Source organism: Herpailurus yagouaroundi, unplaced genomic scaffold (assembly GCF_014898765.1).
Source record: "Herpailurus yagouaroundi ecotype Mexico unplaced genomic scaffold, PumYag 166, whole genome shotgun sequence".
NCBI lineage: Eukaryota > Metazoa > Chordata > Mammalia > Carnivora > Felidae > Herpailurus > Herpailurus yagouaroundi.
Genome location: NW_024412407.1, coordinates 9,495,875 through 9,522,006, shown reverse-complemented (window position 1 = coordinate 9,522,006; position 26,132 = coordinate 9,495,875). Strand labels below are relative to the sequence as shown.

Below are 26,132 nucleotides of genomic sequence, written 5' to 3'. Positions count from 1 at the left end.
CAGTCTCCCCTCATTCCATCCTCAGCTTTTAGAAGAGTATGTGACATTAGAGGCACCCATTAATTGTTGAATTAATTAATTAATTAATTTTAAAAGCTACAGCATAAGAGAGTGTTTATTAAGGAGAGGTGACCTTTTCTAAAAGGTCAAAACAAGCTTCCCTGTGGAAATGATATTTGGGTGGAATAATAAATAGGAATTAACTGCTCACTGGGGACTAACAAGAGTCAATTTGAAGAATAGAAAAGAGTGTTTCAAGGAAAGCAAACAGCATTTTTGAAGGCTTGCAGGCAGGAAAGAATATAGCATATTTTAGAAATTCATAGCTCAAGGTGGCTAGGGCCCCAAGTGTGAAAGGAACTTGATGTATCAAGTTGAGTTTGATGAAGCAGGTGGTGGCCAGATCACATAGGACATGGAAACCAGATCCAGCATTTTGACCTTAGCCTAGTAGACAATGGGGAACTTTTGCCAGGCTTTCAGAAGGAGAGTGAATGAGTATATTTGCCTTTTAAAATTTCCTCTCTGGCTCCTGGCTACATATTGGAAGCAGACAAGAGTGGGCATAGAGGATGAGGGAGGGGCTATTGGAGCAGTATGGATGAGAGATAGGGTAGCTCAGAGAAGGAAACTGGCCATGAAGGAATAGACAGATTCAAAGGTTGTACAGTGGTTTAAAAAAACAAACAAACAAACACAGGAGATTATGATGAAGTAGATGTGAAGTAGTGAAGGATGAGGGTAAGTTTTCTGGTTCACGCTCCTGGGTGAATGGTATATCATTTTTTCTGATAAGGAATTAGAAGAGAATCGGGTAGCAGGGGGATGAGTAGAAGAGTATAGTTGTGACCATGCTGAGTTGAGTTTCTAATGATGCACTGAGACACAGATGCTGAGCAGGCAGGGTCATAGATGAGTCTGGATCTTGGCCGAGAGGCCTGGGCCAGTGACATCAGTGTAAGGAATCCTAGACCTAGACATGGTACCTAGTGAAAGTATTTAGAGAAAAAAGAAAAAGGTCTTGGATTATGTCTTGAAAAAATAGAGTACTTGGATATAGCCTTGATTTCTTTGCAATCTAGAGAGGTTTTTTTTTTTTCTTTTCCTAAACTTGACCTTTTCATTGTCTAGTTTGTTCTAAAACAATTAAAAGCATACAGCAAAACATCAACTCTTCTGGATCTTATTATAAACACTGAAATCCTACGTGTCACTTAATGGAAATTATAAAATTTAGTTTGCTTCAGATGCAACTACCAATGATAAATGTATAGCTTTTAAGCCACTTGGCATTTATTATGCACGTTTGTCAACTCCAAGTCAGTTTTGGATAAATATTCCTCATACAAGATATCAACTCAGCTTGCAATAGTCAAACTTCCTATATAAATACCTTCACACAAACCCAAACCCAAGAAAATTTAGTGTCACCAGATTCAATCCTCATTGCCTTCTCAAGTTTGAACTCCACTTTTATTTTCTGATATGCCTTTGGATTATTGAGCACTTCAGGACTAGAAGAAAGGTAAGAAACACAGAAATGCTTACTACTTATGACTATGTCATAAAACCAGCTTCGGGTCACAGGAGTGTCAAAATATATACAGGAGGCAATCACATGTGCAGAGTTTTCTTTCCAGAAACTTCTTTGAAAGGGGCATTATTAGGGAATGTTCATGGAACCTAGTTTCCAATTAATTCACAAACATTGCAAATTTTAAGATGATTTCTTATTATTTATAAAAGCTTATTTCTAACTGACCCATCTTTGAAGAGTCTTGCATCTTAAAATTTACTTATTCTGTTCTCTTCCATCATTCTTGATTCATAGTTATAACAGAAACACCCTTTCCTCTACTCTCCTTACTATTTACATAATTCATTTATCAGTGTTGATCACACAGAATCACAGGAACTTTGGAACTATAAGCCTCTTTAGAAGTTATTTGGTTCAATTTTATTTTCACAGTTGAGGAAACAGAGGCTTCAAAAGCATTAACTAACATCCCTAAAAACACACCCAAACTATAACAAAATACAAAATTGGTTTTACTATTTTTTGGTTCAAACCAGTACACTATCATTTATATGCGATAATTTATCTTTTCATATTTTGGCAGGAAAAACTGCACCAAGCTGGACAACGTCTATCATTATACACAAGATTTACCCCACTAAAGGTAAGTTTTAATAGTAGACATAAATCAACTTTCCAATTATCTTTCAAAAGTTACTGACACCCTCTATTGTATAATAAAACTCTTATGAAAGTATAGCAATGCACTTTAAGCTTTCCTCTCTCTGTTGCAGTATGAGGTCATATCTAGAATGTCCCTTCATCCCATTATAAAATAAAATCTGCATTTCTATGATGAGACTATCTGTACTCTACCTCAATTCATCATATGAAGGGGAATCTTAAAGGGAAATCATATTATCTGTTACCTCCCTATCATAAAAATAGGGATTTGACTCTCACTGTTCCAGAAATCTCACTAAATGAAAAGAGAGTGTATAAATGCTGAATTTTCTTAAAAAAATAGATTACAAATAAATTTTTTATCTCCTCTTGGAATTTATCCTATTTGCTTCTCATTCCTCTAAGTGACCTTTGGAAATACTACATTCCTCAATTCATGAGCAGGGGAAGGCATTCATTTCTGCTTTAATGAAGTAATTTTAGAAATGAGTTTCAGAAACAGTAATAGGGTATCACTGAGGACACAAGGGAGGGAAAGACATTCTTTGGCTAAGTATGACTCAACATGCAGAATCTCAGGATATAACAGGAGAATTAGGCATATATTTAAGACTTCCTCAAATGTTCTCATTGCAAATTAAACAAAATCCAAATGTCTGGGTTTTAGAAAACCCACCACCATCTTGACATGCCTACTTCCAGCCTCACCTCAGACCACTTCCTCGCTCACTACCTGTCCCTTGATAATAACAACTTACATTTTTGACTGAAAGACCTTTCTTTTGTTTTTTTCTAATGCCTGTAATATTCTTTCCTTTGATCTTCATAAAACAGAGTGGCCTTCCCTGGCCATCCTGTCTATATACACATTATAATTTACCTCTGGTCTCTCCCATTATCCTGCAGAGCATGTATACTATCCAAAACTATTGTTATTTTACAAGTTTATTATATCCATCTTTCTCCCCTAGATTGTAAACTACATGAGGAAAGGGACTTTAATCCTAATTTACTCCTTGGTCCCCAGGCACACAGATCAGTATCCAGCATGTACCTGATGCCAAATTAATAGGTATTAAATGAGGGTGAAGTTGATGTTGCTCTAATACTTTATATACCTTTTATTCACTCAACTACATTTATTGGCTGCTCTGTGTAAGATAACTTGTTAGTCATTACCTAACAGGAAAAGTTAAAAATAGAATTCTTCAAATTCCTGAGATCAGGAGGAAACTCAGATCCTGAAGTTATAAAACTTTAGTATTGAACTTGAATGTACAGATCATCTAGTGCAGCTCTTTGTCCTACATAGGAAGGAAGGGACAGAGATAATAGTGTCTTACCCGAAATAACATGTTTTCACTGCGTTTCTAGAAAAGAAGTTGCTAAGTCAGATCCTCAATGGAATACTTATAGCACTCACATATGAAGTTTGCTTCCCAGCAATGAAGCAAAACTCACTACTATAATTATAAACATTATTACTATGATTACTACCACTTCCACTCTACTCCTCGGTGGATGTGACATAGCACTTTGTTTCCTAAATATAGGAAATACGGTCCCTATAACACATACCAAATCCTTTAAATGCCAAACAGTTAGATCAATTCAGTCACTCAAATACACAAATTCTATCAACTATCAACTGACAGACTATCGCCTGCTCAAACAAGCTGACAATAAAAAACAAGGACTACAGCCCCAAAGGGTTGAATCATCAGTACCACAAAAGATACAATCACATACTGAGGCCAACACACAAAATTGATTCTTTAATTTGGTGTGTAAGTTAAGGTTTGTGTTAACTCACATAGTACCCGTAACAGATGGGTCACTAAATATTGAGCTGAGTTTGTTACAAGTACGAAGTAGCCATCAAATGGTGGCTGGACAGATGGATGAATGACTGACTGAAGGAAAGAATGATTCAGTTCAGGAAAGCTTCTATCAGCAGGTGTGTGCTGCTTCGCTCTGGGTTTCTCCGTGTGCCTTGCACAGAGCTAGGTACAGCCCAGCTGAAAAACGGCATCATTCAGGGAATCGAAGAGTCTTTAGGGTTAGGGGCAACTTAGAATAAGCCTTAAAATTTTTATTTCTCTCTAAAGACTTGACTTTACCACAGTCATCTCACCCGAATGTGGAAAATCTCTCCTAGTAAATGACACAAAAAGCCCTTAGGTTACAATTTTAGCTTATGGAGTATAACAAAAACCTCATTTCTTTTAAGATATAACAATATTTTAGTAGAGAAACATTTCATCTTTTGACTAAGTCTGTTGGGAAGCAATGAATTTGGTGGGTTTTAAGTATATCTAAAATTAATACAGTCAGGATCATTCCAGCAGAGCCTCGGTTAGCTTGTACTTTGGCACACTGACAAAGTGAGGCACCAGAGAGTTAAGGGTGAGAGGAAGGAAGAAAAAGAGCTTCCTTATACCTGGCTGTCCGCCTCTTATCACTATCTTCTAAATGTCTGGAAGTCCCTTCATGTGCTCTGCTTGCTGGCTGTATCATGGTAACTCAACAAATCCCTTTTGCAAAAGCCCTCACCGTGTGTCTCCTAAATAGCACAGTTAGAAATCCTGAACTATTCTTTACATATTAAGAACATAATATTGCATATTAAACTGGTAGACTTCACCAGAAGCCACATGACATGGCAGTTACACACTATAATATGTTACACACACTATAATATGTTAGTGGTTAAAAGTTACATACACCATGTAAGTTGTTAAAATGGTTAACAGGCTCTGGAGTCACGGAAACTTACACTCAGATCCTAGCCACACTCGCCAGCCACCTGGCCCTTGGAATATTATCTAATATCTCCCAAGCCTCAGTGTCTTCATCTGTGAAAGCAAAACAATAGTACCTGGTCCACAACATCATTGTGTGAATCACATACATGCTTGACATGCCTGACACATAGTGGACCTTCAAGAAAAGTGATGAGTAATAGTGGTAGTAATGGGAGTATAAATGGCTTAAATATTTCAAGCACCAACTAAAGTAAGGACATACCGAATACATATTTAGCAATTTTAAAGTTAACCGTGGCTTTTCCATCTACTCACCACTACATGATCCAAATGGGAGTAAAGGGATAAAAGAGAATCACAACCTGTTTTCTCTTCTAGGGAAGTTTTCTAATTAGCACATTAACTAATTTACTCCTTACAAATGTGCAAGTTGTAAACACAGACTGTTGTCTCAGACACTGATAAGTGATTTTATAAATGTAAATGCATTACAAACTCATTGCAATTAGACATAACTAAAGATTGCACACCATAACTTATTTCTCTTCATGTTGAACTTTTTATTTAATGAATTTATGATTCTAACAAGGAGATTATGTTAGAGCATTAACCAAAATCTGTAGCATTTTGGGTCAGTATGTAATTTTCATTGAAGGGACCCAATATGATCAAAAAGAATCTCAAAAATAATTCACTCCCCAAATATTTTAAATACAAGTCTTCTGAACATATTAGTAGTAATAATCTTTTTGTTTCAGATTTAGTAGATCATTAGAAAGTAATAGTGAATTTTTTTTTTCCTGGATAGATCTGATTGAAACTGTGTTTTGCACAAAACAGGGCTCAGAATCATTATACACTGATTCTACTGCAAATTCATTTGCAAATTTGGGTAAGTCTTTAAAGCAAAACTAAAAAATATTTATAACAAACCTGAGGATGTGATTAAACCCCAAAATTATTTAGTGAAAAAAATTAGTCCTGTATATAAGATGCTTTTCCACATGAGGATAAACAATAAGAAAATACCCAAGTTAATTAAAAACTCACTCATTTCAAACTCTAAAACTACAAGTAGTACTAAAGAATATTAAAATTTACTCATAATGCTTTTACAATAGTTCATAATTCATATTTGAGCTAGACTGTGCTTAACAATTTTTTTTTCAAAAATTTTTTTTAGTATTTATTTATTTTAGGGAGAGACAGAGTGTGAGCAAGGGAGGGGCAGACACAGAATCAGAAGCAGGCTCCAGGCTCTGAGTTGTCAGCACAGAGCCCAACGTGGGACTGGAACCCATGAACCACAAGATCATAACCTGAGCTACTGTCAGACGCTCAACCGACTGAGCCACCCAGGCACCCCCAATTTTTCTTTTTCTTTCCTTTTCTTAATTTTTTAAAATCTTTATTTATTTTTGAGAGAGAGAGAGAGAGAGAGAGAGAGAGAGAGAGAGAGAGAATGGATGAAGGGAAAGGAGAGGGAGACACAGAATCAGAAGAAAGCCCCAGGCTCTGAGCTGTCTCACAGAGCCTGAGGTGGGGCCTGAACCCACGAACCGTGAGATCATGACCTAAGTTGAAGTCGGAAGCCCAACCAACTGAGCTACCCAGGCACCCCTTCTTTTTCTTGATAAACAATTGTTTAAAGAAAAACTCGTGCAAAAAAAATGTCTATTTTATCTCATTGCTGGTAACTTTTCATTGTGTACTAATCCCTGTTATTGGCTATTCTATGGCTATTCCTATGAACCTCTCTAAAATCAGATAGTAAATCTGGCTTACGAAGTGACAATCTTACATTTTTTTTCTTATATGTCACTTTTATATATAAAGAAATAAGGGGGACATGGGAGATACTTTAAAAGATAAAACCATGAGCTGCTAAACTTCAAATAACTGGAAGAACTACAGCGCCATCTTGTGGAAGAAAATATCTAATTAGTGAGATGGCTTTGATTCTATCAGAAAAGAAATGTGATTGAATTCTTGGCCACCAATCCTAGTTTCTTTTAACGATACATTATTTTAGAACCTTTGGTCTGGAATTTCTGTCAAACAGCAATTATTATCCAGAGGACTAACCCATATAATACAGAAACCAGATGAAGTATGTCTATGTTATGGATAAATAAAAATACAAAGTTAATATCTTTATTAGAGGCTGTCCTAATAAAGAAGGACCCTGTAAAGAGGGTGAGAGGTGAAAGAGGACGAAAGCTGGAGGCATTGGTTTTTCTATCCTTCTTTTCAAACTTAGAGGATTAAGGAAACCCTTAACGTGATTCTAGCTCAGTTTCTGAAAAACTTACTAAGGAAGGATTTCCTTTAATATCCATAATCATAAAGCAAAAATGCCAAGGAGGCAGAAACGGAAATAAGGTTGTTTGGGTGAGGTCAGAGCACCACGTATCTTTCTTTCTTCTTAACCAATTTCAATTAACCAAAATGTACTGAGAGCCTACAATGTGCCAAGTACTTGCTGGGCACAGGATAGTCCCTCCTGAAAGACACGTAAGGACTAGTGAAGTGTACAGGTCATTTCAAGGTGGAGAAAATGCTCGGGAAGGCCAGTCTGGGAGGTCATGCCATCTGCAGGACATTGAACGGAACTCTGAGGGGCAAGAGAGGAGAGAAAAGATATTTCATTCATTCTCTCAAATCAGTGGGTAGAACCAAATGGGGAACCCTGGGGGAACCCTGCCCTCTAACATACCTTTTCAAAGTACTTTTCAGACTACTGTGTATTCCATACAAACCAAAGAAAAGCATAGAGTACAGAATTTCCCTTCTGTGGAGTTAAACACTCTCTCCTTCTGTGCTCCCATGATACTTTGCTCATAACCTAATGTGGAATTTAACTCCTTATGAATAATTATTAATAATTATTTACCTGCCTGCTACTCCTACGGCTGCAAACTTTGAAAATCAAGACTATCTCATTCATCCTTTTATACTTAACACCAACCACAGTGCATATTGAGCATTCAACCATGTTTGTTGAATGGAATCAGTCATGTTTCACAAGAGTATTTGTTTGGCCACAGTAATAAACTCCTGAGTAAAAATAACGCAGGTATTCCTCAAGACATCCAGACTAGCACTATAAGTAGTGATGCCCATTTATTTCTAAGGTTGTCAACTACCAAGTTCTTGTTTTGGGGCTTTCATCCCTGAATCAATCTTTAAAACTCCCAGTGGATAAAAGAAAATTTGTCTCTATATTTATATCTATACTTTTAATTTGGGGGGGGGGGACTTAGATATGATTTTTTTTTCTAAAATTGTCTTTCTTCAAGCAAATAAAAATCTAAACTGGTACTTAACCTGACATAGAAGTAAAAAGAATAAAGCAAGAAAATTAACATTATCCAAGATGACTTAGATCTCCCAGTGTGGTGTTTTTAGTCTGGCTTCTCTCCCTCTCACTCCTGTCCACTCTCCATTCTCAGCTCCCACTCACCTCCCTGCCTGGACTTTATTTTTTATCTAAAACATTAACACCTGATTGCTGGAGAGTTAGCAGCAGCCCAGAGGGAGAATTTGTTATAAATCATTAACAAAAAAAATTTTGGAATCCAATTCCTGTGTTACTAGACAAACCTTTATTTCTCTTTTATCTGGCCACATTTTAGGCACTCACCTCAAGATATTCACACAGTGTGCTTGACTCCAAAAAGAAATAGACATCACTTGTAAAGAACAAATGGACATAAAGATCCCTACAGACACCACTGTCAAACAAGAAGCTGAACATGTCCTACACTTGCTGTGTATTTGAGTGCTAAAATGGGGAAGGCTATCAGTATGGTTGCACCATATATATGCAGATCAAGTACCTAATTCTCAAAAACTCTAGTTTTAAGTGAGGGCTAACAGTTTTATAAGCTACTTTGAAAAGAAGAAATGCTTCAGTAGTCATTAGAGGAAAAATCTTGATGTGAAATAACAATTCTTTTAGCTCTCTACAGGGTCAAGGATTTAAGCATTGCATTTTATGTGTGATACTGCAAATCTCTCATTTGAAATGCCATTCAGACTTGTATTCTTAAAACACAAAGTGCTAAGCACAAATCTCATATTACAATCTATTTCTTAACTCTTACTTTTAATTAAACAAGATAGTTACACAAAAGGTCCAGGCATAGTATCTGGTACTTAATTGTTTCCTTCTCTTTTCCCTTTGGAGGTAAGAGGACTGGGAGCATGTCTCATTTATTTGTTTGTTTGTTTGTTTGTTTGTTTGTTTGTTTGCTTATTCTGAGAGAGAGAGAGAGAGAGAGAGAGAGAGAGAGGGAGAGCACATGCAAGCAGGGGAGGGGCAGACAGAGAGGAAGAGAGAGAATCCCAGGCAGGTTCCATGCTATTAGTGCAGAGCCCAAGGCAGGACTGGATCTCGCCTACTGTGAGATAATGACCTGAGCCAAAGCCAAGAGTCGGAAGCTTAAGTGACTGAGCCACCCAGGAGCCCCCCTCTCACGTCTTTATTTTTTTTTTTGAAGTTTATTTCTTTATTTTGAGAGACAGAGAGAGTGATCAGGGAGGGGCAGAGAGAGAGAGAGAGAGAGAGAGAGAGAGAGAGAAAATCTCAAGCAGGCTCTGCACTGTCAGCACAGAGCCCAATGTAGGGCTCAAACCCACGAACTATGAGATCATGATCTGAGCTGAAACCAAGAGCTGGACACTTAACCAACTGAGACACTCAGGTGCCCCTCCCCTCTCATTTCTTTAGAAAAATTTTAAAACCTCTCTGAATCTCAGTTTCTGTCTGTGAAGGATAATAACACCACCTCATCTAGTCATTGGAAGGAATGAAAAATGCAACTTGTAAGGGCTAATTGTTTTTTGTTTATCTTTATTTATTTTTGAGAGAGAGACAGCATGTGAGCAGGGAAAGAGCAGAGAGAGAGGGAGACACAGAATCCGAAGCAGGCTCGAGGCTCTGAGCTGTCAGCAGAGAGTCTGACGTGGGGCTCAAACTCATGAACTGTGAGATCATGACCTGACCAAAGTCGGACACTTAACTAAATGAGTCACCCAGGCACCCTTATTATTACAAATTTTTTAAATGTGAGTTTTTTCAGTGTCAGCCTTGGGAATTTAATAATAAAATTGCATTATCAATCTATACTCTGTTCTTCTTTAAAAATCAGTTTCCAAGGAGAAAACCCAATTGTACCAATACAAAAACCCAAGGAGTGGCTGACTGAAAAATCTGAGATCTTGTTGTTGAAAAAGACAAAAATAGGTCCTTTAGTAGCTCTGAGGTAGTAAAGTTGAAAATGCCAAGGAAAGTTGTATTTTTGTGGTTGCTATTTTATTACCCTTTCCAGCAATTTTCCACTTGAATGCCCTTTAAACTTGTAATTTAGGCACACTTTACTCTTTATTGTATTTCAATCTGGGAGGCAAATAACTTAATCAACTTAATCGAAGACCAGGAACCACCAAGATTCTGGTTGGAGTTCCAGTATTGATTTAGCTCTTAATTTTCCATTAATTAAATTAGGACAATAACCAGACAACTTTCAGGACTGTGTTGGCAAGAATTTTTCTGTTTCAGTTTTGATTCCCCCACCCCTTTCCACTGCCAGTGTTCAGAAAACATTTATTACAGTAAAATTGCTTCCATTAAACAATCTGATATTAAGTAAAATTCAGTATAAAATCATTATAAATGGCTTTCCTCTTTCATACAAACTACGCTTTTTCACTTCTTTTCAACACAGTTCTTGCCTCGTATGAAACCCATGAAATCAATTTCTCCTGGTTTTGCTCACTCCAATCACTTCCATAAGCTTGAGAGAGCCTAAGACTGAGCTCTGGAGCACTCCATCATTTTCAAAAACATTTAAAGGTACAAAGGAGAATCCAGTCAAGGAGATTGAGAAGAAAGATAGATGATAATTCAAAATAGTACAGTGTCCGGAAACCAAGTGAAACAAAAATTCAAGAAGACAGAAGTGACCAATTATGTTAAACACTGGTGCTGAGCAAAGGATGATGAAGACAAAGAACAGATCATGAGACTTGACAGATAGATGCTACTGTTGGCTCATAGAGGTGTGGTTTTGGTGAAATAGTGAAATAAAAACTTGGTTCAAATTGTCATGAAGATGGGAGCCTCAGCTCAATGTCCATGGAGACATTGAGGTTTGCATCAGTAATTTGATAGCTACCAGGGGCATAGAAGGAAAGGAGATTTCTTTTCTCCCTTTTTTAATGTATTTTTTTAAGTTTATTTATTTATTTTGAGAGACAGAGAGTGCATATGCACAGAGGGAGAGGCAGAGAGGGAGAGAGAGAATTCCAAGCAGGCTCCAAGTTGCCACTGCAGAGCCCGACATGGGGCTCAATCTCACGAACCAAGGTCAGATCATGACCTGAGCTAAAATCAAAAGTTGGACACTTAACTGACTGAGCTACCCAGGTGCCCCTCTTTTTTATTTTTTTATTTTTTCATTAAACATTTTTTTTAACATTTATTTATTATTGAGAGACAGAGAGACACAGAGCGTGAGCAAGGGAGGGGTAGAGAGAGGGGGAGATACAGAATCTGAAGCAGGCTCCAGGCTCTGAGCTGTCAACACAGAGCCCGACAAGGGGCTCGAACTCACAAACTGTGAGATCATGACCTGAGCCGAAGTCAGTCGCTTAACCAACTGAGCCAACCAGGTGCCCCTACCCCTCTTTTGTTTATGATTGTTCATTAATATTATAGCACCAATGGCAGAGAACAAAGGAGACATGTAATCATGCAAGACAAGAAAGAGATAATTATAGCAGTAAAGTTCTTAAGAAAGTAGAAAGAGATGGAGTCCAGTGCCCACGTAAAGACTTGTCCTAAAATAGGGAAAGGGACACTTTCATTGAAGCAGAAGGCTACAGAGGTGGGTAGACTGGGTGGTGGAAAAATAATGTTATTTTCTGATTTTTTTCTCAGTGAGATAAGAAGCAAAATCATCCACTGAGAGTGAGGAGCAGAAGCGAGGAGTTGGAAATTTGAGAAGCAAGAAGAGGAGGTGAAATAGTAATCCCTGAGAGAGAAAATAAATCAATAAGGAAATAGGAACTGTGGTCGACTGAATTGCAAAGACTGCACTGAGGCCCACTTGAGACAAACAGTCATAAACTTTAAAAGAGATCAATCAGAATAGTTAGGTGTTTTCCTCCAGCAATCAAACTACAAGCTTGAGAAACATTTATTGATTGTTTATTATGTGCCAAGCACTGATGTAAGCATTTTACTCCTATTAATACCGTTGAATTGGGGTGCCTCAGTGGCTCAGTCGGTTAAGCATCAGACTCTTGGTTTTGGCTCAAGTCATGATCTCACGGTTTCATGGGTTCAAGCCCTACGTCTGACTCCTCCTCGCTGACGGTGCAGAGCCTGCTTCGGATTCTGTGTCTCTTTCTCTCTCTGCCCCTCCCCCACTCACACTGTCTCTGTCTTCTCAAAACAAATAAATAAACTTAAAAAAAAATTTTTTTAATACCTTTGAGTCAACAACAACCCCATGAGACAGGTGCAGATGAGGAAACAGGCACAAAGCTGTTAGGAAACTTATCCAAGATCACAGAGCTAGTAAATTCTGAACCCAGGATTCAAAAGAGTATAGGTCCAGAAGCCACACCATTAACCACTAAACTATACTACCCCTTTGCAAATCGTTGGGATTAACCAATATTGGATTTCTGTCATTGAGTAAGACAGAGAGTAGGCAAGGAGGATGTTTGCAAGTAATTGAACAATGGAATCTAATCTGAACAAGTAGGAAGTAAAGACAGGAACTAGAAAGTGGTGGGCATTAAAAATGGTGTCATTAGGGGCACCTGGCTGGCTCTGTCGGTAGAGCATATGACTCTTGATCTCAAGGTTGTGAGTTTGAGCCCCATGTTGGGAGTAGAGTTTCCTTTAAAAATAATAAAAATGGTGTCATGAATGGATTGGAAGCCTCGGTGTGATTGAAGAATTGCCATGGAGGTAGTGAGCTGAAAAGAACGGAGTGGTGGCTGGTGAGGGGGTGTCAGGAACTGAAATTTTAAGGATCGTATAGTTACTCATAAGTACAAAATCTAAGGTTTGACCATAAGAATTGGAAGTTAAAGTTGGAAGGAAGGATGAGGGAAAATTTAAAGAAAAAAGGTCAAGGAACTAAAAACCAGGGAGTGGTTGGATTTTCTACATGAACCAGGGGTGGTTACGGGAAAAAGAATGTGAGTCAGGTGTCACGGTCTTCACCAAATGAGAAAGACTGGCTAGGAGAGAGGGAGATTCCTACAGGATGGAAGGACACATACAGTCAGACAGCCTTGCTCCAAACAGGGGTTACGAACTCGTCCCAGTTGGCCCAGAACTCTCCCAGTTTTAGTATTGAAAATCCTACATCCTGGCCCTCCTTGAGCTGGGGATTCTGAGGAGGAAGGATGGGATATTTCCTGGAAGAAGCATAAAAATATATTACCTGCTCCATCTCCAGGCCCTGTGTGATGTGGATATTATGCATTTTAAATTATAAAACTGTCATGTGGTGGTGACTACTACTATATTCAGCTCCTTGTCTCAGAATGTGAGATGTGAGCTTTGCTCACATTATCTGATTTATTTAAGACAAAGGTTTCCAACACATTTTCCTCCCAGTTTGTCTGACTTGTTCCCTTAAGGATAGCGATCATGTTTCAGATTTCATTAAACCTAATATGCTCTAAAAGCTATAGCTAATTCTCTATGATCAATAAGTGTTGTTAAGTGCCTGAATGGGCTCAATGGAAAATATCGCTCAATCAAGAAAGTCATATTCCACAAATGGGCTGGAGCACTCAGGGAAGGATTAGTATTGCAGTACCACCCGATTTTCATGTGTCTGCAGTGAGAAATATCTCTGCCAGAGAAGCATCTGAACCACCCCCCACCACCACCACTCCACTATTTCAAAGACTTCTGGACTAACATGCAAAGAATCATAATATTTCACAGAGAGAAGAAACTTTGAAGATACTTTAGAAGTTATTAAAGTCACGGCAGCCATCTTCTTTGACAGAACCCTTGTGTGAATTCTCCACTCAGACTGTGCACTAAATGTAGTTTCTGTGTATTTCCAGTTTCACGTGACAGCAAATGCTTTATGATATTTTCCAGTTTGTTTTAGGACTGCACATCTATGGCATATCAAGTGATTTCAAAATAGCACATGAATAGGAAAAGGCTGAAAGAATACACCAAAGGCTAACTGAAAGATAATCCAAAGGCTGCAATGAGACCACCAGGCTGGTGTGAGCAGTGTTCCAGGTCTTTCCTACCTTTTAACCATATATATTCTTCTCCTAGCTCTCATCACTAAATTTCTCGAAAGCAAAATCTATATTTATTCAACTCTACTTCACTCCTTGGCTTGCAATCTGACTCTGGCCTCTGCTCCCTTAGAAGGTCACCAATGACTACATTGGTAGTCATTTCTGAGAAAATCCCAGTTTCCTATATTTGTATTATTTTGAGCAAATACAGAATGAATTGTGTAAATATGAGCTGATGGTTACATATTTGTTAGTCTCACACAAGTTTACAAATCAGAAAAGAATCCTTGGATAGACCACATATCCTAATTTTGGGTTAAACTTCCACCTCTCCCATTCACGACCCATCTCTCCTTGAAATTTCAGCAGCATTTAAATCATTTGCTGTCTCTTTTTCCTGAAATTATTTTACCCCTGTCCTATTTTTAAAAATATTTCTTCTCTTATTTACCTATTATTTTCTTTCTTTCCTTTTACCTCCAAAATTAGTTCATTATATTCTATATAATTCTTGAACTTGTAGCAACATTTTTACGTTCCTTTTAAATTCTTTAGAATTCTTTTAAAATTCTCTTTCCCTGAAAGTTTTTTTTTTCCTGAATGTTCCTTCTTTGGTTTTCCTAATGGCTTCTTTCCTTCCTCTGGTCTCCAAAGACAGGTAATCCCCCAAGAACCAACACTTGGACCTCTCCCTGCTTTCTACAGAGTTGATCTTAATTTAGCCATACTGGCTACTCCTGTGATTTCAACTGCTGTCTCTAAACAGAATGAAGCCCAAACCAAACATTTTAAGAATTCTTTCCTGCAGTTCCAGCCCATTGTTGAAAATCTCCACCAGGATCTCCCACAGTTCCTCATATTCCATCCACTCATCTTCCTAACCCAAACCAGTTCTTCTGATTTCTCTAACTCTGTTAAAGCAGCCATCAACCTCATGGTCACCCAAACTTAAAATCTCCATTTCTAATCCATCCTAGTCAATCAAAAAGTGTAACTTACTCTATCTCCACCCCAGGTCTAACAATCATTATTTCTTATTCACCTCTACAATTATAAGAGCTTCTTAATTGCCTTTCTGCCTTGGTTTTTACATCTTCCAGTCCATCTAGAGTATTATTTTCAAATTGATCTTCTGAAACCCAGTGTTATAGCCTTCTTTATTCAGAAACCTTTAACAGACTCCAACTGCATGGCTAAACAAAGTCAAACCCCCTAACTCAGAACCCAAGGCCCTTGCAGGCTGTGTGTAATTTCTCTGATACTTGTCTTACAACAGAATCACACCTATTAGATTCTAAAATCAGAGACAAGAAAATCATGAATAATCGAAATTACCCTGGAAAAGTCCTTCGACAGGCACTCCACTGGAGACCACGAGTTAGTTCAGCGCAGCCAGTTTTTCCTCCAGCATTGGAACAGATTCCTGTTTCTTTGGTTGAGCACCAGATGAAGTAGTTGGCTTGCTTTTAGGGTCCATTTTACATGAAAAATGCATATATGCATGTCTTTAAAAATTAGAATCACATTCAACTCAGTGATATGCTCACATCTGAGAGGCACCCAGAACAGAGACAACCTGAGGGAACCACAGATTCACATGCTTCCCGTCATGCTCATTCGAGGCAATCACCGAAAGGAATGATGGGCAGTATTGCCAGCACTATTTAAAGTGTAATTTTTCTCTTTTATGGTAGTTTGTTTTGTTAAGATGATGGAATTTCACTGTTACGTCTTTTTAAAAAGTTATTTAGATTCTTGCCTTTATTCTCCCCTGAACTTTGAAGACAGGAATCATGTCATATTCCTATTTGCATCTTTACAGTGCTTACCACTGTACTGAGTCATTCTGTAAATATTTTCTCAGCAAATCAAATTTGCTTTGATTTGTTTATAATAGTTAAATGAATAACAGGGTAGTTTTTAACAGGATATCCCTAGTGAAAATGTCATTGCCTATTTTATTAAGAATTTATATCTTTTGCCATGAAGACTTAGTGACAGTATTTTCTATTGCAATTACTTAAAAGCGGCAGCTTTATTTTTTTTCTAAATAAATTAGCCTATGCTATACACACTAATAAAACAATATCAGCAAAATCCAGTGGAGGCAGTAAAATAGACATATGCTTGTTATCTATATCTGATAACCAAAATACACATGTCAAAGTATATGTAAATATATACTCATATTTGTATTCCAAAATAATAAGAATAACCTGTTGTTATTTTAAATTAATAACAAGGAAATAAGTACTATGTCATCATGATTATATTAAAATCATGAAAAAAAATTGATAACATCCCGGCATTAGCCTATGCAAAGTTTGCCAATGTTATTTAAATATGCTCTCTAAATATAACTAAAAACTTCCCAGAAAATCATAATCATACTACCCCATGTAACCTAAGATTATTACTACAGCTATTTAAATATTTACCTTGGGGAAGTATAAGATATCCAGAGCTGCTTCTGGGAATCAATTTAAATAAGTCACCCTGTGCATTTGGGGGGACATACAAAAATAAATTTTGGACTCGCTGTCACATCTTCTAGATACCTGTATTTGATTCTTCCTGAAATTTAGTGATAGAATCTACCCTGTAGCCTCCGAGAGTGCACACTTGGCAGGTTTGAGAAGTCATCTTGAGTTGGGGCAGAGCTAGTGAACATGTCCCAGAAGCACTAAAGGGAAGCTAAGAGGGTGACTCTAGGTGTGTCACACGTTCTTGCTTCCCTGGGCAACATCTGCAGGGCTTTGAGAGTGTTCCTGGGAACATTGATGCCCGAGGGAGTGTTGGAGCCTCCTAGTGACCACTAGAGGGCTCAGGGGGATCGTTACTGCAGGCTGCCCTCTAGGGGCAGTGGAAGGAAACGGCCCGGCTGTGTGATGAAGTTTACATTCTAAACACCAACCAGCACCGGACCCAGAGGCTAAAAGAGACCCCCAATGAATGTGGGGGTGGGCCCCAAGTATTTGGAGCTAGATAAAGACGCTTTGGGGTCACTGATGCCCGGCGTGCTTCGTAGAGAAGGACCTTCCTACCTAGACATTTATGGTTTTTCACACATGTCCAAAGATGTTGCCCCTCAAGGAGAAAAGTTGTAGGTCAGAATTAGGAAAGAATAGAATATATACAGGCTTTGGGACCAGACAACTATGGATTCACATACCAGCTCCATTTTTTACTAGCTTGATATGGTAAGTGAGTAATATATTTAGTCTCTCTAAACCTCAGTTTTCTTACCTGGAAAATGTAACATGTTTAGCATACACAGTGCTTCAAAACTAGGACAAGGTCAGTAAAGGGAAGGTGTCCTTGTTTTTTTGTTATTTTTTCCTTAACCTAATACAGTTGGAATCTCTGAAACTCTGGGTGGTATCATTCAGGTCTGTCCCCAGCTACCTTTAATAAAATCTGGCAACTCTGTCAACATCTACCAAGACTCCAGACTAATAAGAACCAGACCTGGTAAAATATGAGATGTCCCAGGAAAGGCTACTGCTCCTAAAACTGCTGTCTTTTGTACTTTTGATATAGATTTTTAATTGTTCTCATGAACATCAGATGGTAGCCTGTCTATTTAACCTCCCATCTGGTATGGCTGATATGTCTAAATGGAACTTTCATCTGCATGTCTGGTAGTTTTTTGTTCCCAAGGGGCCAGAATCAGGAAATGTAGTGGGAGGGGCCAACCTACCTAACTAACCTCTGCCGGGCTCCTTGCCTCCTATCGATCCATGTACCTAGGCTCCACCTGTTAAACATCCCAATATCAGGCACAGATGGTTCCCTGTTTAATGATTCTAATCCCACCTCATCTTGCCACCCCAAAGTCTGCCCCGATCCATCTGTTTTTGCATTAGCCCCTTGGACACTTACTTCAGCCTGGATTTAAACTGTTCCACCCTTTGCTTAGATTTTAAGCTTAGGCCTCTTTAGAATCAATTTTCCCCAGCCCTCATCCCACAAATATCCCACCTGTCTCAGATTATTCCTTCTCCCTAACAGCTCTCAAAAGACAAGATAGTTAAGGCTGAATTATTTTTATAAGAGGACATGAGGGCTAGAGTTACTGCCTGAAGACACTGAACCAGCACTAAGAATCTTCATAGAGAATATGGCCATAGAAATAGGATCAATTGATTCCATTAGTTAGTTTCTGTTAGTTAATATTCCCTATTAAGGAAAAATCCAGAAACGCCACAGAAATGACTATTCATCCTCTAGTGAAGAGTGTAGTTAATGCACAATAACTACATATTAGTTATTAACTATGGTGGCTTTTATCTAATCTCTTTATGGCAGAGCATGTGCTTGGAGTTTTGCATGTGGGTTTTTCCTTTCTTCTTCTTCTTTTTTTTTTTTATTCCTGTAATAATGGTGGGTTTCCACTGATCCATCTGTTTTTCTCCTCTGGGACCGCTAATGACCAGGAGCATATAATTCCAGGATACTAAGATGGGAGGTGAATGGTGCAGGAATTAATTAGTGGCCTAAGAATTGCAAGGGCTAATAAATAATAAATAGTCCACCCAGATATTACACTGGAGTTTAGACCTTGTTGGACCCAAATGTGGCATAACAGATGGACACCAACATTCATCTCAAAGTATTGTAGAGTACCTCTCATTTCTGCTATGGTCTCAGTTTAGCTCTCTACCTTTTATGTTCTTACTGATTTTCAAATTAATGAATTCGTTGAGGAGAAAAAATTAATATATTTGGATGTTTGTCAATATTGCTGTGAAAAATGTTCAAATGCTCTACTGGTGCATTCTGTCCTATAAAAACAAGCAGTGTCTCTTTCCATATGTGAAAGAGAGAATTTGCCACGCCAGTCAATTACAAAAACTAATCTTTGAATATTTTGAATTAGACATCAATTCCAGAAAAGGCAACAACAGATTTTCTCCCCATATCTACATTACAAAACTGCAACTCTGAAAAATCTTTTTTTAGGAGTTTACTGTTTTCTGGAGTCCATGTCATCAAGTTTTGACATAAAGTATTTCAGGCACCCAATTTAAAAAACAAACAGCTATTAAATGTCCAAAATGTCTATAGCTATAGATGTTTTAATAACAGAATAATGTTAATGTGCTTCTCTCTACCTCCTTCTCAAAAAATAGGCAGTTCAAGGTGTGTTTATTCATTCTTACAAATATATTTCCCCACTCTGTCAAAAAGAGAAGCATAATTCAGTTGAAGTGCATCAGAACTGTGTTTCCTTATACCATATTATGTGACAAGCTGTAAATAAAATGGACTCTTTATGAATACATTATGCATGGGATATGTTCCCAGGGTGGCGTATAAAGAGTATTTTAATGACATACAGTTTTCTAGGTAACCAAAAGCAAGTTGCTATTCAACAACCCATGGACTGAATATAAAGCAATTTTAAAGTGTCCTAACACGAACTCCGTAGTCCTGGCACCTGAAATATTGGTATGTCAACACAGTAAGCTTCACCTAGAAAATCATTCCTCTAGGAAATTATATTGACCACATGGACTTTTTAAAAATACTTTAAGTATTTAATGCAGTACGAACAGAATTTCTATTTTAATGTTAAATTTCTTTAAATGGTATCTATCACTGCATACCTTTAGATAAAAATAAGCATATACAATTATTATTTTATTAGGTTGTATGAAAATTGGGAAACAAAACAGAACCCCAATTTTTATAACATATCAGGGAAAATAACAAACCAAAAACCATGCATGATGTGAAAGTACTCACAATATACTTTATCAAAAAGCTGGATATACGGGGCGCCTGGGTGGCTCGGTTGGTTAAGCGTCTGACTTCGGCTCAGGTTATGATCTCACTGTCCGTGAGTCCGAGCCCTGCGTCGGGCTCTGTGCTGACCGCTCAGAGCCTGGAGCCTGTTTCAGATTCTGTGCCTCCCTCTCTCTGACCCTTCCCTGTTCATGTTCTGTCTCTCTCTGTCTCAAAAATAAATAAACGTTAAAAAAAATTTTTAAAAAGAGCTGGATATAAACTTTATATTAGGAATAATCTTGATTGCACAAAAAGAAAAATATATATTCTTAGAAAAACCTGGAAGAAATCCAGTAAAATGCTAACAGTAGATATCTCTTTGGGGATGCATGTTCTGTCTTTGTGCATTTCTCTCTTTTTTTTCTATTTCCTATAATAAATATTAATTTTATTTTCAGAAATAATAATATTCCTTTATTCAGCAAATCTTTGAGCACCTAATAGACCTAATAGTAGGCTGAGCACCTATACCAGGCACTGCTCTAGGCACTGGGCGTACAGCAAGAAACAAAACTAAGTAAGTCTCTGCCCTCATAGAGAATATATTCTTCAAGCAGTAGGGTGAGGGAGTGGGGGAGGGAGCAGCCAATTAGCAAATCATTGTGCAAATAAATAGAACATTAGGTGGTGATGGTTGCTATGGAGTGGGGAAAGGCGAGTTAAGGAGCTGGGGAAATATTGTATAGGAAATGGGGAAGTGTAGGGGTACCTGGGTGGTTCAGTGGGTTGAGCGTCGGGCTAGGTCATGATCTCGAGGTCTGTGAGTGCGAGCCCCGAGTAGGGCTCTGCATGGACAGCTCAGAGCCTGGAGCCTACTTCGGATTCTGTGTCTCCCTCTCTCTCTGCCCCTCCCCCTGCTCAAAAATAAATAAACATTAAAAAAAAATTTTTTTTTAAGGAAATGGGGAAGTGTGATTTGATTGAGGGTGGTCAGGGAAGGCATTACTGAGGAGTCAGCAGGTAGAAAGGGTGAGACATGCAGCAAGGAGAAGAGTGAATCTCACAGGTATCTGGGGGAAGGGTGATCTAGGCAGAAGAAATGGCAAGTGGAGGCCCCTGATCCAGAAGTGTGCTTGGCACGCTTAAGAAAGGGTGAGGCGGGAGCTCTGGGTGAGGTGGAGAGTGGTAGATGATGAGCTCAGAGAGGCAGTTCACAATCAGGGCTAAAGACTTTGTCATAAGGAGACCACTGGAGGGCTTTAAGGAGAGGAGTGCCGGGGCCTGACTTGCGTTTGAAAGGCCACACCCTGGCTGTGTGCATAATAGACTGTGGGAATCCAGGGAGAGGTGAGGGTGGTTTAGAGGAGAACAGCATTGGCAGGATGGTGAGAAGTGTTCAGATACCAGAGTGCACTGTAAGGGGGAAATGAGAGAGGGATTTGGGCTTTGTTTATAATAAAGTTAAATTGTATTTTGCATGTGTGATAGTTAATTTTGTGTGTCAGCTTGACTGTGTTAAGGGATGCTCAGATAGCCTGTAAACATTGTTTCTGGGTGTTTGGAAGGGTGTGTCCAGAGGAGATTAGCATTTGAATCAGTAGAACTGAGTAAAGTAGACTATTTCACCAATGCCAATGGGCATCATTCAATCCTTTCAGGGCCTGGATAGAACAAAAAGATGGAAAAAAGGTGAATCTGCTCTCTGTGGGACCTGACATCCATCTTCTCCAGTCCTTGGCCATCAGTGCTCCTGGCTCTTGGGCCCCTGGACTACGCTGAATTACACCATTGGCTTTCCTGGTTCTACAGCTTGTACACAGCAGATAATAAGACTTCTCAGCCCCATAATGCATGAGTCAATTCCTATTATAATTCACTTACATCTAGCTAGCTAGCTAGCTAGCTAGCTAGCTAGCTGTCTAGCTATCCATTTTTTCTATTGGTTATTTTTCACTGGGGAACCCTAATACAGCACATTTCCTTTTATGAAAGGTCTGATGTTTAATAACTAAATGTCTCCATTTTTGTATGTCTTAGTGGTCTTAGTTTTCACAACTTTCTGCAAAAATATATTGGGTTTTTATTTTAGCAGAGAAAGAATTAATAAAGTTTACCTTAATTATGCAAAAGAAAACTGCCAGATACAGTTCATTTTTCATACTATCTATATTCTTGCTAGTTCTTGAGGAATTAGCGTCATGCATCCAGTGAATACAATAGACACATTTTTCTAAAATAGAATAGAATAATCTTTTAAACATTCCAGACTTCTAAAATCATTTTTAAAAAAATTTTTTTTAATGTTTATTTATTTTTGAGAGAGAGAGAGAACAAGTGAGTGAGGGAGGGACAGAGAGAGAGGGAGACACAGAAACCAAAGCAGGCTTTAGACACTGAGCTGTCAGCACAGAGCCTGATACGGGACTGGAACTCAGGAACTGCAAGATCATGACCTGAGCTCAAGTCAGATGCTTAACCAACTGAGCCACCCAGATGCCCCAAACATTCCTGTCTTCTAAACTGGAACAATGGACTTATTGCATTTCTAAATAAAGTACCATGCCTGTTTTCAGATGGCTAGTTTGAGAGGATCACCACATGCTGACCCTAAGGAATAGGTTTTAGAGTGACTAAAATCACTAGTTTTTCAAAAGATACTGATTCCAGAAATTATCAAGGGGAAAAAAGCCTTGAGGGTTTTTTTTTTAATTTTTTAAATGTTTATTTATTTTTGAGAGAGAGAGAGAGAGAGAGAGAGCACAAGTGGGAGAGGGCAGAGAGAGAGGGAGACACAAAATCTGAAGTAGGCTCCAGCCTCTGAGCTGTCAGCACAGAACCCAACACGGGGCTCGAACTCACAAACCGCGAGATCATGACCTGAGCCGAAGTCAGACACTTAACTGACTGAGCCACCCAGGTGCCCCAAAAAGCCTTGAGTTTGAGTTCCTGCTCACTCTTACCAACCTGGTGACCTTGAGGCAGTTACTTAGGCTTTTTGAACCTCAGTTTTCTCTATTGTGAAATATAACTGTGTATACTGGTGTCTAAATGAATTCCTAAAGTCTCCTGAATATCAGAGTCTGTGCTTCTCTTTAACTCCACTTTCCACTCCAGCCAAGTTTTCTCCTTATAGTCTCCCAAATGTGACAGCTCCTGATTACCTAGGTGACTTCTGCAGCAGAAAATACAAATAGGAGTCAGCTTTTGAAAGTAGATGTTACCTTCATTTCTAGGTCTCCTTGGTGCTGCTAACTTTTGGCCACACCTTCACAGTTAATCCAGTTATTGAATTGTTGTCTTCGTTATTAACTACATTTATTCAATTTCTTCTTTGCCAGGTACATTTTATTAGGCACTTTCATAAACTTATGTTATTTAATTTTAACAGACACTTTAGGTGACAAATGTTAATTTACAGAGGTAGGCAGAACAGTGGCCCTCCAAAGATGACCATGTTCTAATTCCTAGGCTCCTTGATTCTGTTATTTTACATACAGATGTGATTAAGGTTACTGACCTTGAGATGGGAAGATCATCCTGGATATTCCAGTGAGCCCAATCCAATTTTCTCTTAAAAGAGAAGAATCTTCCTTGCAGTTGTCAGAAAACCCGAGGCTTTCTAACCTCTAAGAAGGGTGGGATCTGCCATTGCTGGCTTTGAAGATAGAAAAAGGGATCTACAAGCCAAGAAATGCAGATGACCCCCAGAAGTTGGAAGAGGTAAAGAAATGGTTTCTACCCTGGAACCTCCAGAAGGGAACACAGTCCTGCTGACCTCTTGACGTTAGCCCAGTGAGACTCCTGTCTGACTTCAAATCTCTAGAACAGTAAGGTAACAAATTTGTGTTATTTTAAGCTACTGCTTTTGTGGTCATTTGTTACAACTGCAATAAGAAATTAATAAACATCCCTTTTCATATTATTTTAAAACTATGCTCCAATAAGTTCTTCTGTTCCAACTTTTGTTTCAGCTTCATCTTCTGGGTCCCATCTCCCTTCACTTTATCATCTGCCTTTGTTGTCCCAGATCTAGCCACCCACCTTTCTTCTAATGGTCTGCCGCACATATTTAAAGCATAGACTATCACCTCTTTTATGTTGATACCAAAGTGCCAAATCTTTTATCTATCCTTCCTTTGGTGGCATATGTGTAAATATTAAGTTTACAGAAAAAAATGTCATCACAGACTTTGGACAAAAAGATAAATACATAGAACCTTAAATATGTGCCCATAATGAGTTGAAATCTGATTGATTTGTAGAAGCCTTAACTAAGACTTAATAGATTAGTTCTACCAGATTTCATGCAATACACTCCCCAAGTTGGGGCTCTGGGCCCAAGATTTGATATGTCTATCTTTTCCACCTGGATCTAGGAGATAAGTCAGGTTGGCATTTCACTATGAGAAACCCATAATGGAAAGACCATTCTAGTCTCAGGCCTAATACCAGATTCCCTCACTCCAGATTCACCTGAAAACCTTGTACTTAGGAAATTATTGGCTTGTAATGAAGCCTTGATTCTCCCAGTACACGAATAAAAGAGATTGGATAGTCTATCTGGCCTGGAAAGCATCATCCTGGATTATAATTATACGTATATATGTCTGTCCTTTAAATAGAACTGTGAGCTCCCTAAGTACCTCATTCAGTGCTGTGTCCTCAGCACCCAACACAAGCCATATCACTGTGAGCAGACTTTCAATAAATCTTGAACAAATAATTAATTAAATAAATAAGGGCAAATGAGGGAGTAAGTCAAGTCAGCTTGCTCTCTTTGTACCTCCCCTAGCAATGCCTTTCTTCTAGGTGTGAGTACTCATTTCCTTTTTCTACCTCCCAACTCCCCGCCCCTCCCCAGCCCCACCATCCTGGACCTTGGTACTGTTATGCTATCCTCCTTATAGTCCCACCTGCCTCCAGCTCAGCTCAGTCCTATACTTTCTTACCCGAGGGGAATAAGAGATATGATGCTTGATTTTGAACTGACTCTTACCAGATGGCTTCAATTCTCTGGACCAGTCAAATGTTTACAGATAATTCTTTTACTTCAGGGTGCTTTCAAAGGTTTATCAGAAGCTTCTCGGGGCGCCTGGGTGGCGCAGTCGGTTAAGCGTCCGACTTCAGCCAGGTCACGATCTCGCGGTCCGTGAGTTCGAGCCCCGCGTCAGGCTCTGGGCTGATGGCTCAGAGCCTGGAGCCTGTTTCCCATTCTGTGTCTCCCCCTCTCTCTGCCCCTCCCCCGTTCATGCTCTGTCTCTCTCTGTCCCAAAAATAAATAAACGTTGAAAAAAAAAAAAATTAAAAAAAAAAAAAAGAAGCTTCTCTGCTGCGTCCCCTCTAGTTGTAACTTCAGTGGAGGAGACAGTATCTTTCCTTCCCCTGACCCCTGTTCCCTCAGTCCCTGATTTTTGGTTTTATCCTCCACATAGAGTCTCTTCCAGGAAATGTTCTTGGTCAGGACTTCCTGTGGCTCTAGACAGCTGTCTTTGCTATGTGGGCCATATCTAGGCTACAAGGAACATTCACACCTCTTTTAGACGGGAATGCACTTGCTTCCCAGACACAGCAACTTGCATTCTCTCTCCCACAAAGTGCCTCACAGTTAGGTTTCTCCCATACTCAAGATCTCCTGGCTGGCAATCAGATCCCAGGCTCTAGGTCTCCCAAAATCCAGTACATAAATTTTAAGCTCTTGGAGTAGTCCCACTGAGGCCCCCTCTCTCTAGGCTTAACAAAAAGGTGGTAAAAAAAAAAAAAAAAATCTCCATCCTACCTCCTGGAAGGTATTGAAAAAGAACTTGACAGAATTTCTCTTCCAGGAAATCTTTTCACAAATACTCTTCTCTTTCCTTCTCTATCTTTTATGTCAATATGGTGTTCAACCTTCCCACTCTGCCTGGGACTGTTCCACTTTTAGCTCTGAAAGTCCCACATCTCAGCAAATCCTTAGGCCTAAGCAACGTACGACCTATCTCTAGAAGAAAGGTCTTAAGAGTCATAAAACTTGGTCACATGCTTCCAATATCTGAATTTTGATGTCACCTCACTTTAATATATAGTATCAGTATTATCTTATTGTCTCAGGTGTTCAACTTAACATCCCATTACTTACGTGCATATGCGTATATACATATATGCCA

The 26,132-nt window shown here is 38.8% G+C and overlaps 1 protein-coding gene and 1 long non-coding RNA gene across 2 annotated transcripts in view; one reads left to right on the top strand and one right to left on the bottom strand.

The window, feature by feature from the left end:
• Window positions 1-12,232, top strand: part of LOC121038694 (uncharacterized) — a 61,919-nt gene extending 49,687 nt beyond the window's left edge. The window contains exons 2-3 of the long non-coding RNA XR_005794451.1: window positions 2,121-2,180; window positions 11,909-12,232. This is a non-coding gene — a long non-coding RNA (uncharacterized LOC121038694). The remainder of the gene's footprint in view (window positions 1-2,120; window positions 2,181-11,908) is intronic.
• NELL2 (neural EGFL like 2) overlaps window positions 1-15,613 on the bottom strand; it is a 397,486-nt gene extending 381,873 nt beyond the window's left edge. The window contains exon 1 of the mRNA XM_040488375.1: window positions 15,595-15,613. The gene's annotated coding sequence lies outside the window, so the exon portion shown is untranslated. The remainder of the gene's footprint in view (window positions 1-15,594) is intronic.
• Window positions 15,614-26,132: the final 10,519 nt, after the last annotated feature.